Source organism: Oncorhynchus mykiss, chromosome 1 (assembly GCF_057628025.1).
Source record: "Oncorhynchus mykiss isolate SJ-2025 chromosome 1, ASM5762802v1, whole genome shotgun sequence".
Taxonomy (NCBI): domain Eukaryota; kingdom Metazoa; phylum Chordata; class Actinopteri; order Salmoniformes; family Salmonidae; genus Oncorhynchus; species Oncorhynchus mykiss.
In genome coordinates, this window is record NC_143022.1 from 58,108,007 (window position 1) to 58,114,972 (window position 6,966).

Sequence of the window (6,966 nt, forward strand, 5' to 3'; positions counted from 1 at the left end):
GCACAGCAGTTTGCTTTTGGAGTTTAGGACCTTGGTTGCCGGCGCTGGATGGAGCGACAGGGCCCTGATCGACCATTACCGTTGTAGTCTACGCGAGGACGTCCGTCGAGAACTGGCCTGTAGAGACACCACCCTCACCTTCGACAAGCTGTTGGACATGTCCATCAGGCTGGACAACATGCTGGCTACTCGTGGACGTCTAGATCGGGGTCTGGTTGTTCCATCCTCCCGCACCCTCTCTCGCGAACCTATGGAATTGGGAGGGATGGTGCGCAGGGAGACCGGAGGGGGTTCCCGCTCAAGCACCATTCATGGTCGCAGAGGGCACACTGCTGGTCGGTGCCGGGTTGGTTCCTCTGGGAATAGAGAAGGCAGGCAGGGCATTCTGGCCTCACCCCAGGTGTGTAGGCACCATTCTCATCCAGAGCCCTCTGTTGCACTAATGTTTGTCTCGGTCTCTTTTCCTCATTTTCCCTGCATTCCCAGTATAAGGCGCTAGTAGATTCAGGTGCGGCTGGGAATTTCATTAATAAAAATTTAGCTCATAGTTTAGGGATCCCTATTGTTTCTGTGGATATACCTTTCCCTATTCATGCCTTAGATAGTCGGCCATTAGGGTCAGGGTTTATCAGGGAGGTAACTGCACCTTTGTGTATGATAACGCAGGAGGGTCACAAGGAGAGGATTAGTCTTTTCCTTATTGATTCTCCTGCGTATTCTGTGGTGCTAGGCCTACCCTGGTTAGCTTGTCATAACCCCACTGTTTCTTGGCCACAGAGGGCTCTCACGGGGTGGTCGCAAGAGTGCTCAGGTAGGTGTGTAGGGGTTTCAGTTGGTGCTACTACGGTGGAAAGTCCAGACCAGGTCTCCACCGTGCGCATTCCCCCCGAATATGCCGATTTGGCTCTCGCATTCTATTAAAAGAAGGTGACGCAATTACCACCCCATCGACGGGGGGATTGTGCGATAGATCTCCTGGTAGACACTGCATATCCCAAGAGTCACGTGTATCCCCTGTCGCAAGCGGAGACGGAGGCTATGGAGACATATGTCTCTGAATCCCTGAATCAGGGGTTCATTCAGCCATCCATTTCACCCGTCTCTTCGAGTTTCTTTTTTGTGAAAAAAAGGGATGGCGGTTTACGCCCGTGCATTGATTATCGAGGTCTAAATAAAATCACAGTGAATTATAGTTACCCGCTACCTCTGATCAATACATTTGAACATCTTGGCCACGTTCTGTTATAATCTCCACCCGGCACAGCCAGAAGAGGACTGGCCACCCCACATAGCCTGGTTCCTCTCTAGGTTTCTTCCTAGGTTTTGGCCTTTCTAGGGAGTTTTTCCTAGCCACCGTGCTTCTACACCTGCATTGCTTGCTGTTTGGGGTTTTAGGCTGGGTTTCTGTACAGCACTTTGAGATATCAGCTGATGTACGAAGGGCTATATAAAAAATCAAATAAATAAATAAATAAATAAAAATAAAAATAAAAATTTGATTTGAAAAATTGGATCTCAGGAGTGCGTACAATCTGGTGCGTATTCGGAAGGGTGATGAGGGGAAGACGGCATTTAGCACCACCTCAGGTCATTATGAGTACCTTGTCATGCCATATGGGTTGATGAATGCTCCATCAGTTTTCCAATCATTTGTAGATTAAATCTTCAGGGACCTGCACGGGCAGGGTGTAGTGGTGTATATCGATGATATTCTGATATACTCCGCTACACGTGCCGAGCATGTGTCCCTGGTGCGCAGGGTGCTTGGTCGCCTGTTGGAGCATGATCTATATGTCAAGGCTGAGAAATGCTTGTTCTTCCAACAATCCATCTCCTTCCTAGGGCATCGGATTTCCACTTCAGGAGTGGAGATGGAGAGCGACCGCATTACAGCCATGCGTAATTGGCCGACTCCAACCACGGTAAAGGAGGTGCAGCGTTTTTTAGGGTTTGCCAATTATTACCGGAGGTTTATCCGGGGTTTTGGTCAGGTGGCTGCTCCCATTACCTCACTGCAAAAGGGGGGCCCGGTGAGCTTGCAGTGGTCGGCTGAGGCGAACAAGGCTTTTGGGCACCTGAAGACTCTGTTTACCTCGGTGCCTGTGTTGGCTCATCCGGAACCCTCTTTGCCATTCATAGTGGAGGTGGACGCATCCGAAGCTGGGATAGGAGCAGTGCTCTCTCAGCGCCATGAGGCGCCAGAAAATTGGCGCAGGCCGCCGCCGCAGTGAGGCCCCAGTGTTCCCACCAGGGGACAGGGTCTGGCTCTCGACCCGAAACCTGCCCCTCTGCCTGCTCTGCCGGAAGCTGGGTCCACGGTTTGTGGGGCCGTTTAAAGTCCTAAGGAGAGTGAACGAGGTATGTTATAGGTTACAACTGCCCACTATTTACCGTATTAACCCCTCGTTCCATGTGTCTCTCCTCAGGCCGGTAGTGGCTGGCCCGCTCCAGGAGGCTGAAGTGCGTGATGTTCCTCCGCCTCCTCTAGACATTGAGGGGGTCCCGGCGTACTCTGTTCGATCCATTTTGGATTCGAGACGTCGTGCGAGGGGCCTTCAGTACCTCGTGGACTGGGAGGGTTACGGGCCGGAGGAGAGATGATGGGTTCCGGTGGAGGACGTGTTAGATCCTTCCATGTTATCAGAATTCCACCGTCTCCATCCGGATCGTCCTGCACCTCGCCCTCCGGGTCGTCCCCGAGGCCGATGTCAGGGGGGGGGATACTGGGGGGGATACTGTCACGACTTCTACCGAAGTCGTTGCCTCTCCTTGTTCGGGCGGTGCTCGGCGTTCGACGTCACCGGTCTTCTAGCCATCATTGATCCATTTTTCATTTTCCATTGGTTTTGTCTGGTCTTCCCACACACCTGTTTTCAATCCCATTCATTACCTGTTGTGTATTTAACCCTCTCTTTCCCCTCATGTCTTTGTCAGAGATCGTTTTATTGTCAGTGTTGTTATTTTGTTGTGTTGGTGCGCGACAGGTACCCATGTACCCATGTTTTTCCATGTCTGTACCTTTTGGTGTTATGGAGCATGTTCTGTTGACATTTATTAAAAGACTCCATTTACACTTCATTTTGACTCTCCTGCGCCTGACTTCCCTGCCACCTATACACACGACGCTGACAGTGGATCATGAAAGAACCTTCAGAAATCAGCAGAATATTAACCTATTTATTGACACATTATGCAGGGTCATGTAATACTTAGTTTTAAGTGAGACACATTCGGTCTTTCATAACACATCCATAAAGACTCTATTGCATGATGCAAAACTTGATTTCAGTGGCGATTTTAGCATCTTGGTGGTGCAAAAAATATATATACATTGGTGATGCATGCCAGCAATGCCACTACACAACACAACAGAATACTAAACAATACATTAATTGCACTATAACGGTGACAAACTGTTCCCACAAACTGTTAGGGCCTACATAAAGATGACCCAACAGCAGAGTCAGCAGTCCCAACACATTACCACTGCTACATCTGGCTATCAGCGAAGCCTTGCCTGGCAGTGAAACAGTTCATTCAGCCTCATTTACTGCCTTTAATAAAAACATAGCTGATACGGCTGACTTGCTTAAACAATGCAGTTTCTACTGACAATTGAAATGTACAATATATGGCATAAGGGGACGACAAGGCTATCCGTAATTCCGATTAAGACGATGATGGACGGATGTAATCAGTATAACTATTTGTTCAGCACTTTTGAAATGTACAGCAACATAATTCAGAACATGGGCTGTTCTTACAGTGTTCTCCATATACACCAAGTCAGAACCGTAGGATAAATAAAGGGGGCATATAAGCAGAAACTGAAAGCTCATACAATATTCGATGATTCAATTTCTTAAAAACAGGTTATAGGCTACATGTGCACCACTAAGTCAGAACAGTAGGCACATTTAAGAGGTGAAAATAGACAAAATTGTTAGGGTGAGGCACATGGGCTACTAGCTTACTACACAACATACACTTAGTATTACTTTCTTAGCTACAATATGCATATCTGCCTGGCATATTACATCATTTATGCAGCAGCATACAATGCAGCAGCATTGGACTCTCCTTGTTGTGCTGTGCTCACTTGAACAGGAAGGTGGCGCGTGGTCCTTCGTGGGCAAACTTTGTCATCCATGTCTGTCATCAAAGTCTGTAATTCTCTGGATTTATGGTGCTTTCAAAACAACTGGGAACCCTGAAAAGAAAATGTTGAATCATGATGACGTTAGTGAACTTCAGGTCGTAGCTCTAGAAAGAGGCCAGAGTTCCCCACTTACAATCCCGAGTTGGAAGACCATTAAAAACGTATTTTCCCCAGCAATGCTTGCTAGTTTTTTCCTGGGTTCCCAGTTGTCTTGAACTCACTGGAGTCAGATTTCCCAGTTCTGAGTTAACCGTTGTTTTGAGCTTGGCAGAAATCATGCTGTATTGACTGCATGGCCAATGTGGAATGTTTATCATTTTAAGCTTGGAAAATAGAGCCTTAAACCGAAAATTGGGACCACACACCCACTCCACTGAATAGCAGGCTAGTCATTAATTTGCAATGCTTGCAGTTAGCTTCTGAATCCTTCCAAACCACTCATTGTTGAATTTGAGATTTCCAATTTGTTATGTAATGTTTATGTCCAATGGGCGATGAGCATCAATACGTTTTATAATTTCTCTTCAAAGGATTGTCCAGTAGATTGTCGACTTGATTCATGATGACTGCTAGCTACGATTTTGAAAGTATGATGTTGACATGATCGGACAGTCCAATAAAGCTACTGTAGATATAACGTGATTTAACATAATTTTGTCTTTGGCTAATGACCTTGAGCCTTCTTGGATGGGAACTTCTAATGTAACTCATTGGCAGCACCCAAGGGGCTTGAATTTTCTAGCTCTACCCTTAGATTTGGCATTGACGTCGTGTCCCCATGAGCGACAGAACACTGAGCCAAAAATGTCAGAGTGACAACTAAAAATACAACTTCGTAACATTAAACATTCGTGAAAATGCAAGTGTCTTACACCCTTCAAAAGATAAGAATCTTGGTAATCAAACTACTTTTTCCAATTTAAAATAGCTATTACAGAGAACAAACCCCATGCTTTTGTCTGAGAAGAGCAATCAAGAACAGAAACATTTTCCGCCATGACAGTTTTTACGCATTCACATCTGAAGGTAAAATTATGACTTACATTCTGATATCTTGCTCTTATTTCTCTTCCTGAGTGTCCCATTGATCAAATGAAGTGCTGTTTTCTTTGATAAAATCCATTTTTATAGCCTAAATCGATACATTTTGTAATCCGTTTGTGCCTTGAATTCCATCTCTATCAATTTTTTACGGAGCATTCGGTGTGATTCGCGCCTGTAAACAATAGTTTATCTAGTCATGGTGGATTTCAGTGCATTCCTCTGGATGTTTGCAACACAGCCAAATAAAGTTGTTTTTTTTGCAGGTAGTATTGACCGAATTGAGCTGATTTGAAGACAATGATAAATGACTACCTGACGCACCAATAATTTTAGCGAAGCTTCATTGATTGACTGTATTTCTGCCCAATGACCACTGATCTTCTTGAAATCTAGCTGGGTAGATAGCCAATGAGCTGAGGTAAACACCAGTATGTAATGTTTTGGGGTTGGACCACAATTTCTTGGTTGTAATCGCACGCGCAGGGAACTCCATTTCCGCCTTGACAATCAGAGGAGTTGCTGTAAAGGCTTTTTACGAGCAGCTGTATTTCGGAAAGATGTAGTTTCAACGATTTCATTGACGATATCATGGCGAATACATCATGTAAAGCGAAGTCAAACTCTAAAGTGAAAGTGAGACAGATTTTTTGTTTGAGGAATCTTGGAGTGTTATGATTCAAACAAACTGAGGAGCTGTTTCTGCAAGGACAGGACGTACTTCTGGACGGGTAAGTGCTAATGCCGTTTTATGAAATATAAAAATATATATATATTATATATATAAAAAATAAATAAAAAAAAAATATATATATACACACAACAATGGCCGGAGTTGAATGGAACACCTTAGTGACTGTTCCCTCTGCTCTATACAATCAATACATATGTTTATTTTATGTGATGATAAAAGGCTCATACAATACAAATGTTTATTTTATTTTTTCTTTCACAGTGATAGCGACTCCGACTGGGAGGCCCCAGTGCCAAGCTGCCCATTCTACCTGTGACCCCAGTGGTGTTCATATGCCACAGTTCATTACTGCAGGCATGACTGTGCCTCAGGGCCAAAAGGGCACAGCATGGAGGCGTCTTTGTGTTCTGTGTCGCATGAAATGCACCACTTGTTCAGTTTGCCTCTGCTTTACATCAGAAAGAGACTGCTATGGGACATGGCACAGGCAGCAAAATATTATGACGAGGACTTCCATTCTTTACTGTTTTTTTTTTTTTTTTCAAATATTTTTTTAAACATTTTTTTGTGTGTGTGTTAGAATTGCTTTTTGATATGTTGTATATAGTTATTTGCACTGCTGTATATAGTTATAGGTCATTTCACCAATTCGGCCACTTGGGTACATTTGGGCAACTTGTGTGGGACACCTGGGTGACTTCATGCTAAATGTCATGTAGCTCACCCATTCCTGAAGTTATCAGTCTGAAACTTTACACACCTACAGTTGCCCTCGTGTTAAATTATCTCCAGCATCCTATCTGACTGTGTGGCTATTCTAGTACATGTGAAAGATGATACTACAACAATAAAAAACAGAAAACGTATGCTCTTTCTTTCTCTTTTCTTCCACCAGATCTACCGTGTTATCTTCTCCTACATTCAATTAACATTTCCACAAACTTCAGAATGTTTCCATTCAAATGAGACCAAGAATATGCATATCCTTGCCTCTGGGGCTGAGCTACAGGCAGTTAGATTTGGGTATGTCTTCAGGCGGAAATTGAGAACAAAGGGATGCAGCCAAAACAGG

At 44.5% G+C, this 6,966-nt stretch overlaps 2 long non-coding RNA genes across 2 annotated transcripts; one reads left to right on the forward strand and one right to left on the reverse strand.

Moving 5' to 3' along the window:
- Positions 1-3,157: 3,157 nt before the first annotated feature.
- On the reverse strand, positions 3,158-5,470 carry LOC149985582 (uncharacterized). The gene is made up of 2 exons (XR_016482498.1): positions 5,203-5,470; positions 3,158-4,210 (listed from the first exon to the last, which is right to left on the reverse strand). It is a non-coding gene; the product is annotated as an uncharacterized LOC149985582 (long non-coding RNA).
- A 238-nt stretch (positions 5,471-5,708) lies between these two features.
- LOC149985583 (uncharacterized) lies at positions 5,709-6,760 on the forward strand. Its single transcript, XR_016482499.1, has 2 exons — positions 5,709-5,931; positions 6,156-6,760. It is a non-coding gene; the product is annotated as an uncharacterized LOC149985583 (long non-coding RNA).
- Positions 6,761-6,966: the final 206 nt, after the last annotated feature.